Below are 11,984 nucleotides of genomic sequence, written 5' to 3' on the forward strand. Positions count from 1 at the left end.
AGGGAAAAGATACAGCTGACTTCCCCGAGCCATTATAGATCTTATGGTTAACGCGATTTGTACGGCGCTAGAATCACCTGGACTGGCATTGGTACTTAGTCCTAGATGAATAGTACCCGTGCAATGGAACCTCCACCAATCAACACATACCATGGTTCCATTGCCCACCACATAGTCATATTCATAATTGTAAAATAATATTTGCTTTTCAATGCAAGAGTGATAAGTATAGTACTTTGCATATAATTTGATAAACATAATCAAATGACATGAGCAAGCGATGAACTTGCCTTTCTTGACCGCAAGATTATGCAGGCAAAAGCTTCGATACGTGAGAACTCCAAATTCTGAAATACCATCATTGTCCGGTAAGGACAATGTTTAAAGAACTCGGCAAACATGCTATAATGCATAGTATGAGATGCAATCGTCCCGAGAGTAACCTAACCTCGATGATTTAGGATGTATGAGTTGTAAAGATTTCTTTAGGGTTTGTTGCACTTTTAGGATAGTTCTCAAACAAGGTTCTTATTAGGGTTGGTGATATTATAGCATAAATCAGTGATATAATGCATCATAACAATCATACATATAAAGAATAGTGGTGGAACAATATGTAAAGAACAGTTGTCAATTTTTAAGTTCTATGATGCATGGTTGAGGATTATATGTATTATACTTCAAAAGAATAACTTTTGAAGAACATGTTGATTAAGAAATAATAAGTATTTCAAATAAGAATTATGGCTTCTTTGGTTTAATTGACATTTGTACTTCAAAAGAATAAGTTTTGAAGAACAGGGTAAATAAGAATAAGAACTATTAAAAATAGGAGCTATGGTTTCTAGGGTTTACTATTAGATTCATTTAGTTCTCTAATAGGAACTAGTTGGGTTCTTAACTTGGAATGGGTTTCTATGTAGCAAGTATTGGTAGGGTTATTACTATGGTTTCTTCTAAGCATTATATCAAAGGATGATTCTCAAGGTGTTGCTATGAGTTAGGGTTTACTATGATCTCACAATTGCTTTACTAAATAATCTCTAATGGTTTCTAAGCTAAGTGGTGTATTACTCTCCAAGTAGGGTTTAGTGGGATAAGAGCATGTGATGTGCATTACTACTCAAGATTGGTATTAGGGTTTATCATTATGGTGCTACTAGGGTTTGATGATTGAGGTTGATTTTAATGGTATGGTATATAGGATAGTGATCATTGGTACTAATCCAATTAACAAGTTAGGGTTTATACCTAGGTGGCACTAGTGAATCATATAGGTTTTAACTAAGAATATGGACATGAAATGATGACTCATGCGAATTGGTTCTATGTTGGTGGATCATGACTTGTATTTGTTGGTCATATAATAAGGTTCTCTATGTGAGGTGAAATTCACATGATCACATGTGATAAACAACTAGGGTTTTAGGGTTTAAAATATTTTGACATGATCACCTAAAATAATGGGATCCAGATTCTAACTTATAATAAAACTAGGGTTTCTTAATTATGATCCAATTCTTAAAGTAATACTTGGTACTAGAATTAATGTGATTAAGTACTTGAAATAAGTTATTAATAATTTTAACATGCAAGCAATTTTTAGAGGGTTTAAGAATTAAAAATAATTACTAGTTAAGGTTTAATTAGAAACTAGAGTTTTATAAATGTTATTAAGATTTAACTAATTAACTTGAGAATTAAATATGTTTAAATATACAAGTTTCAAATTAAAAAAAATAACATTAACTTTTATTATTTTCTTGCTTTATTTAATTTAAATAAAATGGTAAATGGTAATTTGCAAATTAGGGTTTATGAATTACCACTAATATTTTAATTGATGAAAAATATGATCAAGGAAATTAATCTTAACATTTTATTTACTTACTGAATAGATAATATTTAATTTTGAAACTTTACTAATTGTTGCATGTAAATTGTATTTAAAACAAATGAAAAGGCATAATTAATAAAGCTAAAAATAAGTAAATTTTTATTTTGACACACATTTTTATTTTATATTTTATTTGAATAGAGTTTATTTTTGTGAGCATTTTGATATATTATTCATATTTTTCTGAGTTGAAATGAATTTTCTATGATTTAACAAAATTTCAGATATATACTGGTTTTTAAAATTAAACCTAAATACTAAACATACCGATTCGAGTTGTACCCACAGTCACTGATTGGTGGGCCTGTTGACTGAGTCAATTGCCACGCGGGCAACGACCAGTCAACAGAGCTGAGGTGGCGGTGCCACGTCGATTTCGCCGGAGGGGACGCCGGCGATGCTCCGGCGAGCAACAGATCGACAGCTAGAGACCCCTAGAGACTACCTAACCTGTCGCGTTCGAACCAGGGTTTGATGCTGAGCAAGCGAGCGTCAACGCCACCACCCAAAGGTCACCGGAGCATCGCCGGTGAACTCGTCTGCGGCGGCGCTGCTCGGCCAAAATGCAAATCTGGGCTAGGATGCATGCTAGGAAGCGAGATCTGGCTCTACAGACGCGCAAACTCACCCTGGATATGATGGCGTGGTCGACGGTGACGATTGCTGACGGAGACGAGCTCGATTTCACCATTACCGGCGAGGTACTGTAAAAGGGAATCTTCGATTTTGTGTTGCCTCGACCTTCCCGTGATGCTGGGCTCCTCCCAGATGATCTACACGCCAAGGCGCACCTCCTCGACCATGCGCCGGAGGCTGAGGTGGCTCCTACCGCCGTGTTCTTGCTCGACACCGGCGACAGAAAGTGGAAGAATGCGAGAGATAGAGGACGACTGAGAGAGAATGGATGGGCGGCGAGGTTCTAGGGTTTCCTGGAGAAGCTCCAGGCATATTTATAGAGCTTGGCAAGGTCGGATTGGTAAGTTCACCGTCGGCGACGGCCGAGATGTGGCGGTGTCGTTGGTACTGGAAACGAGCACGAATCGAGATGTTTTTGGATAGGCTCGGACGCGAGAAGAGTAGGGCGAGGTTCTGAGTTCTTCTGCGGCGTCCGGGGCGTGCTTATCGTCGACGAGGTCGTGGCCTACTGGCTTCGCCGCGCTGTCGTGCTCGGAGACGACGACGACGAGTCCTTTCTCCTCGCACGAATATTAAAGCAACCGAAGCGGCATTTGGTTTGGGCTGGACTGCTCCTGGGCCGTGGTGTGGGTTGGTCTTGGGCTCAGCTGCTGGGCTGCACGGCTAGGTAAGCCAGGTGAGTTTCCCTCTATTTTCCTTTTTCAAATTTCTGTTTTTTTTCTGTTTTTCTATTTTGTTATTTGAATCCAAATTTGAATTCTGTTTTGGTTTGCAGGTTATAAAATATTTGAATATCAAAACAATTTGATAATGGTACCTACTGTATTGTTTTGTTTATAAACAACCATTTTATAATGGATTTATTTTGTGTTCTTATGAGACACAATTCCAAATTCAAAATAGTTATAATTTTAGGGTGCATTTAAATTGCTTTTTAATTTAAGAATCAAATCTGTTTTAAATGATTTGAAATTTTGAACTTGTGCATGGTGAACATATTATATTTTGGCTAGTGCTTAACCATAGTGATTACTCAAATATAGGTAATTATGGCTAGGGTTTAACAAATAGTAAACATAATGGAATTGGTTTATGATTTTATGTGGAGAATTGTTTCTATGGGTTTAATAATATGGTTGGATAAACTCTATATTTACTAATCTTGCTTAGCAACTTCTAGCTTGAATTACTTAGGATGATTCCCAAGCTCATCATTGATCAATTCACTTGCTAAGGTGATGGTTCAACTATGATATATTTTCCTATTTGGTTAACTTAACAATTACTTGGAATACCAAATAAAATTGGATATTGGTTTCACTCTACTCACTTAAATATCATTTAAGCTTAAGTATAACTAGTTTGGTTTATACTTGGGATCTATGATACACAAGTTAGAACATATTATTTTATGTGGAGTGGATCCTATGTGAAAGGTTTAGAGCTTTGGTGATGCTTCACTAATTGAAGTATAAAATAGGCATGAGGCATGGCAGGGTTCTACTTATAATCCCAAGTGGTACTTGGATTGAAATCCAAATATGGTCTAAGGTTTTAGTTATGTTTCACTAATAGAAGATGGCTCTCACCTCCAAGATTAAAGGTTGGTTTGAACAAGTAGGATTTAATACTACTCTAATATTCTCTAGGATAGACATGGATATGGTTAGCATCTATAATCTCTCTCACTTCTCAATGTCTTTTAATAACCTAAGGTCCTACTCAGGAGATGATGATATGATCCTCTGAATATATGGTTTGCCTAGGATTCTACCTCGGTATCTTATGTAGCTTGTTCTTCTGGAATTCTGATAAACCTGCATCTTGTGGTATGCCTCCACCTCCTAGCTTCTTCATATTGATCCTAGCTAATGTATGGAAGGTCTCAAGTGTTTGGTTTCCTTGTATCATGCTACAAGGTGATCATATGGATGAAGGGTGTGGCTCTATTTATAGGCTTGGGCAAGCTCTAGTATCATGACACATAGGTGGTGACTCTTGTGTTGGTTTGATGAGTAAGGTGCTTGGGTGTCATGCCCTCATCCATAGCAATCCTTTGAGCATGAGGTGGCAAGTCTTGGGATGCAAGTCATGTAGATATTTTCATCCTATGTGGCATGATCATTATCCTCTCATATGAATTATATTTGGATAGCCAAGTGGCATTTGTTACTAAATATCTTGTGGATGGTTTTATTATTGTGGATGAGTCACTATATCATATTTGATTGGATTTATATTATAATATTGATCAAAAGATCAAGGTTGAAGGTTATTCCTCAAATTTGGATAGTTGGTGTTTGATTTCCCCAAGGCATGATCATATGAGTTTCAAAATACTCATAGTTAGTTTTATTCAAATAGTTTGAACTATGAATCGTAATGTAAATGGATTTAGTTTTATGATATTCCATATACTTAATAAGTTATGATTTAAATAAGAATGTGTGGCTTTTATGCACTTTAGACCCTATGATTTACCTTATTTATTAATAAGTTTAGAATTGAATTATATTACACATAAAAGTAGTTGACCCTTACTTAAGGTGTTGTTTGTTGTACAACTAATTCCATTTGATCTAGCCCATAGATCAAATCATCTCTACCCAAAACAGGGTTTTAGCAAAGATCACAATGAAGTTCATAGCGCTTGACTTGATGATCTACTTCAATTCCAAAGCAAGTCAAGTGAAACTTCAGCCATCGTGGTAAGTTTTATTTGAAAGCGCGAAAATTCCCCGGATTTTCTATGCATGAATGCAATGCACACTTTGGTGTTCTCTCATTTTATTGCCTCTAAACCTGGGATATTACAGACTCTCTCCCTTAAACCGAACTTCGTCCCGAAGTTCGAACGCTCTCATGTTTCGGAATGTTGAACCGACTTAAACGGATCACAATCATTTCAAACTCCCTAGTGATCTCATTAGATATAATTGAATATATCCCTTGTCTCGATCCTTCATGAAGTCTTCCGATGTCTGGCACTGATACTTTCTTCAATTCTATGATTTCTTCCAACACTCTAAGCTTATAGGCTTACTCTCCAAAGATTCTTGGATTAGGATATCTTCTTATGCTAATGGACTTTACTAATGGTTGTGGTGACATCTTCCTATTTGGTACTCAAAGCTTGGTTCTACCAGCTGCGGTAATCCAGCTGCGGTGCCCAAACCTTAAGTCTAAAGGATTGGTTTAAAGTAAGGTATTGTTTTTCCCTTACTACCATAACGAATGTAATGGTACTTCGTAAGGTATGTATAATAGGCATGGTCCTGGTTGTTTAGTCCTACGAATGGATTAGACTCATTTAGTCCATCCAATCATGGCTTCTAGTTCATACTAGTTATCTTCCTTTTGGTTTCTTTAGGTTCCATGAAAGGAATCTTTCTAATAGGCTTATGTTTTGGTATGGTCAAACCCTTCGGTCTTTTGTTTTCTTAGACTTTGATTGTCCTCCGACATCTTCATCATACAACTTCATTAACTTAGACTTACTTGAGCTCTTCTACTTCTGAGTAATTATCAATTACCCACTCAAGTTAAGGTCTAACCCTTACTTCCTCGAGATATGAACCTCGGCTTCTGGTCTGACAACCTCCTGAGAGTACTTTGATATGGATACTTCCCAACAACCTTATAAAAAATAAAATTGAACTCCCTCTCAGTTCAGACCTTTTTCTTCGTTTATCAAACTAAAAATCTTATCTTAATGCTTCTGATTCCACCTTCCTCTCCCCCTTGGAGTTTACTAATGATCTTCAAAATTCCTTTCTTCTAATCATTAAACTCCAAGGTTAGAAGATTAGTCTTGGTCTAGCTTATAGTTTGTACTCTTCTAGAGTCTCACGGAGAAAGCTTTGTGGTGTATCCACACAATTGTGGATATCCATTGTGAATCCTCCTACTAAATATTTACCAACTACGGGATACCAGCTGCGGAATCCCTCTTTCCTTTAGAGTGAAAGAACGATTAAGCTGTGGACTATTTGTTACCAGCTGCAGACTATCTAGCACTAGATGTAACTTAATTGATATCAGCTGTGGCTATGTTATGGTTATAGTCAATATCTACCTACCAGCTGTGGCTACTTTAATAGTTTTAGTTAAAATCTACCTCACTTTAAGTGCTTCCTCTTCATAATTATCCTATATCAGCTGCGGTCTTACAATATCAGCTGCGACTTTACTTGTCCATTTTCCTTCTTCTAGGTTTTGTTTTGCAAAAGAACCACTTGTTGACACTATAAAAATAGTATATTAAGTGACTTCACTTGCATTCCCTTCTTCCATAATGAATATGGTTTCACTTCTTCTGCTCCATATTCACTATTTTTCTCACTTTCATGGTACTTCCATGTTGAAGTACTCCTCAATTGAGGATAAGAGTGAGTTTTGATTGGTCCTTCCTTCAGATTATTGTGGTGGCTTCCCACAACTTTACTTCCTTCTTCTAGTGAACCTTCATCTTGTCTTCAAAATCTTCAGAGTTCGTCACTTCCTCACACGAATACCTTTACCCTCTAGACCTATAACATCAAGTAAGATCTTGATATTGCAACATGCATTTGCATATCAAAGTCAAACTTCATGTATGGATCTAGTCAAACAATGAAAATCCAATAAAATTCCAAGAAAATCCAGCTTTGTGCTTATAATACACATCCTTATATGCCTGAATATAATAGTTGGGTAAGACATCCCTAAACATCAGGCTCAGATGTGTAGTATATAACACCACATAATGTAGATTTTGGTTGTGATACTTAGCACAAATACGTGAATTTCTACTATTTGTCTCAACATTTATCTTGATTGCACATTTGCAATGAGACAAACTTGAAACAAAATGGCTTGGGATAGTTGAAGTTAACCTAGTTTTCTTTGGAAGTACTAACAAAATAGGATACCATATATATGTGCTATTGAGGACTACTTCCTATAATACAATTAGTTCTAACATGTCTACTCTAAACACATGATTGTTTAGAATATACCACCTATAGCTCTAGGATTTCTCTATGTGATATGCTCTAAATAAGCCTTCTTTAAATTAAGGACTATGGTTCTAACATACTTAGTACCGTTATTAGGATTTTAAGGCCTAAGCTTTCGAACTATTCCTTAAATCCTACTCCTTATCATACTTATGTTATGGTACTTACGATGTTCTATTCTATCACATCATGACTCTCAATTGAATCATATATGATTACCAACTTTACCATGAAAAGTAGACTTATATAACTCCTATCACTCTTCCTTACCTCCTATGATTGACTTATCATAGATCTAAACTACCTCGTATGACTTATCTTCCTCATTTTATACCAGTCATTTGACATTTTAAACGACTCTGACTTAACTATCACTTGCATATTGGTATACTTCTTCCAATAGGATATCTTCCTTATGGTTGTATCCTCTCTTTGGACTACCATGTATTGTATACCAACTGTGGTCTACTACCACCCATTATCTTAAGCTCCAATGGTGTTCTAGTTATTTGGAATGAAGCAAGATAACTAACTAACTTCATTTAAGAAAATTAGATAAGAAAGATTGACTCAAGTGTGTCAGGATTATTCTCAAGTGAATACCCATCTCAAGTCAAAAGAATAATGGGTTTGGCATAGTTGACTTAGCTAATACAACTTCCTATAGACACTACCAAACCTATAGGTCTCCTTTAAAGGGTTTTAATCCTAGGGTCAAAGCATTTGCTCTGATACCAGCTGTGGTGACCCAGCGTACCACTGCATGGTGTAGTACACAAGTCGTTGACATAACACAAGTGAAACACCGTTCCACTCATATTACATCCCTCGGAGTGGTACAACAGAAACATATGCGAGTCCAAGGTATGTCTATAGAAGGATACATAAGCTGTTTACAGAAGATCAACACAGCCTCCTACTTTACAGTGAGGTAAAACTTCAAATAAAGCTCCAGAAGAACGACTCGTAATCTAAGCTATTGCTAAATCAAGATTTAGAGATATCTGGCTTACTACAGAATTCTAGCTACTTAGGTGCTAGGATTAGGGAAAGGCTCCCTTCTATACTAGTCTAAGTTTCCACTTTAGTTGCTGCAGCAGTTGACTTCATTGACTTCTTTGCTTGGATTCTTCATCTTGTTGCAGTTGACTCCTTTGTCTTCGAGTTCCACGGTAGATTCTCCTTCGGTGCCTCCATAGCTAAGCAGGGGATTTAAGAGTGGGATGAGTACGAGCGTACTCAGCAAGTTCATATTAGGGAAATAGGTGTATCATGCACTAGCTACAGCCACGGCACCGTAAAGTCATAGGCGAATGCAAGTTTTCATAAACATTTCTTCAAAAGGTTTATTTTATTCTGAAAACTATGCCCGTCAGTCTTCACAGGTTGACTAGAACTTCATGGAGTTCCTTTCCTGCCGCGTTCGCAGCTCCCTTCCCGAACAGGGAGTGACAGTCACAATTCAGTATCCTCTGCAGAGGTGCGTTACTTTTCCCATAAGAGAACTTATCCTTGATACCTTTCCGAGATGCATGCTCGTCCACACTTCCTTGGTGTGGGGCCAGGTGTAAGATCCAAGCCAATCACTGCCTTCTCCGCGACCCTGCAAACCCACCCTTTTGTCCATCCGTACACCCCCGGTAGACATCTCCCGATCATACGGCTTTACCCCCGTGTACGATGGACAATCCTTCATAGACGGTAGAGCCTCTCATCCAAACGTCCGGATGGGGATTTTAAAGGATTTCCCAACCTACGGCAGTGCTCTCCAAGCACCCCGCCAGGCTCTATCAAGTCCGTTGGCGTGCGGGAGGGAAAAGATACAGCTGACTTCCCGAGAGCCATTATAGATCTTATGGTTAACGCGATATGTACGGCGCTAGAATCACTGGACGGCATTGGTACTTAGTCCTAGATGAATAGTACCCGTGCAATGGAACCTCCACCAATCAACACATACCATGGTTCCATTGCCCACCACATAGTCATATTCATAATTGTAAAATAATATTTGCTTTTCAATGCAAGAGTGATAAGTATAGTACTTTGCATATAATTTGATAAACATAATCAAATGACATGAGCAAGCGATGAACTTGCCTTTCTTGACTGCAAGATTATGCAGGCAAAAGCTTCGATACGTGAGAACTCCAAATTCTGAAATACCATCATTGTCCGGTAAGGACAATGTTTAAAGAACTGGCAAACATGCTATAATGCATAGTATGAGATGCAATCGTCCCGAGAGTAACCTAACCTCGATGATTTAGGATGTATGAGTTGTAAAGATTTCTTTAGGGTTTGTTGCACTTTTAGGATAGTTCTCAAACAAGGTTCTTATTAGGGTTGGTGATATTATAGCATAAATCAGTGATATAATGCATCATAACAATCATACATATAAAGAATAGTGGTGGAACAATATGTAAAGAACAGTTGTCAATTTTTAAGTTCTATGATGCATGGTTGAGGATTATATGTATTATACTTCAAAAGAATAACTTTTGAAGAACATGTTGATTAAGAAATAATAAGTATTTCAAATAAGAATTATGGCTTCTTTGGTTTAATTGACATTTGTACTTCAAAAGAATAAGTTTTGAAGAACAGGGTAAATAAGAATAAGAACTATTAAAAATAGGAGCTATGGTTTCTAGGGTTTACTATTAGATTCATTTAGTTCTCTAATAGGAACTAGTTGGGTTCTTAACTTGGAATGGGTTTCTATGTAGCAAGTATTGGTAGGGTTATTACTATGGTTTCTTCTAAGCATTATATCAAAGGATGATTCTCAAGGTGTTGCTATGAGTTAGGGTTTACTATGATCTCACAATTGCTTTACTAAATAATCTCTAATGGTTTCTAAGCTAAGTGGTGTATTACTCTCCAAGTAGGGTTTAGTGGGATAAGAGCATGTGATGTGCATTACTACTCAAGATTGGTATTAGGGTTTATCATTATGGTGCTACTAGGGTTTGATGATTGAGGTTGATTTTAATGGTATGGTATATAGGATAGTGATCATTGGTACTAATCCAATTAACAAGTTAGGGTTTATACCTAGGTGGCACTAGTGAATCATATAGGTTTTAACTAAGAATATGGACATGAAATGATGACTCATGCGAATTGGTTCTATGTTGGTGGATCATGACTTGTATTTGTTGGTCATATAATAAGGTTCTCTATGTGAGGTGAAATTCACATGATCACATGTGATAAACAACTAGGGTTTTAGGGTTTAAAATATTTTGACATGATCACCTAAAATAATGGGATCCAGATTCTAACTTATAATAAAACTAGGGTTTCTTAATTATGATCCAATTCTTAAAGTAATACTTGGTACTAGAATTAATGTGATTAAGTACTTGAAATAAGTTATTAATAATTTTAACATGCAAGCAATTTTTAGAGGGTTTAAGAATTAAAAATAATTACTAGTTAAGGTTTAATTAGAAACTAGAGTTTTATAAATGTTATTAAGATTTAACTAATTAACTTGAGAATTAAATATGTTTAAATATACAAGTTTCAAATTAAAAAAAAATAACATTAACTTTTATTATTTTCTTGCTTTATTTAATTTAAATAAAATGGTAAATGGTAATTTGCAAATTAGGGTTTATGAATTACCACTAATATTTTAATTGATGAAAAATATGATCAAGGAAATTAATCTTAACATTTTATTTACTTACTGAATAGATAATATTTAATTTTGAAACTTTACTAATTGTTGCATGTAAATTGTATTTAAAACAAATGAAAAGGCATAATTAATAAAGCTAAAAATAAGTAAATTTTTATTTTGACACACATTTTTATTTTATATTTTATTTGAATAGAGTTTATTTTTGTGAGCATTTTGATATATTATTCATATTTTTCTGAGTTGAAATGAATTTTCTATGATTTAACAAAATTTCAGATATATACTGGTTTTTAAAATTAAACCTAAATACTAAACGTACCGCTTCGAGCTGTACCCACAGTCACTGACTGGTGGGCCTATTGACTGAGTCTATTGCCACGCGAGCAACGACCAGTCAACAGAGATGAGGTGGCGGTGCCACGTCGATCTCGCCGGAGGGGACGCCGGCGATGCTCCGGCGAGCAACAGATCGACAGCTAGAGACCCCTAGAGACTACCTAACCTGTCGCGTTCGAACCAGGGTTTGATGCTGAGCAAGCGAGCGTCAACGCCACCACCCAAAGGTCACCGGAGCATCGCCGGTGAACTCGTCTGCGGCGGCGCTGCTCGGCCAAAATGCAAATCGGGGCTAGGATGCATGCTAGGAAGCGAGATCTAGCTCTACAGACGCGCAAACTCACCCTGGATATGATGGCGTGGTCGACGGTGACGATTGCTGACGGAGACGAGCTCGATTTCACCATTACCGACGAGGTACTGTAAAAGGGAATCTTCGATTTTGCGTTGCCTCGACCTTCCC

Source organism: Lolium rigidum, chromosome 3 (genome assembly GCF_022539505.1).
Source record: "Lolium rigidum isolate FL_2022 chromosome 3, APGP_CSIRO_Lrig_0.1, whole genome shotgun sequence".
In the NCBI taxonomy this organism is placed as follows: Eukaryota; Viridiplantae; Streptophyta; class Magnoliopsida; order Poales; family Poaceae; genus Lolium; species Lolium rigidum.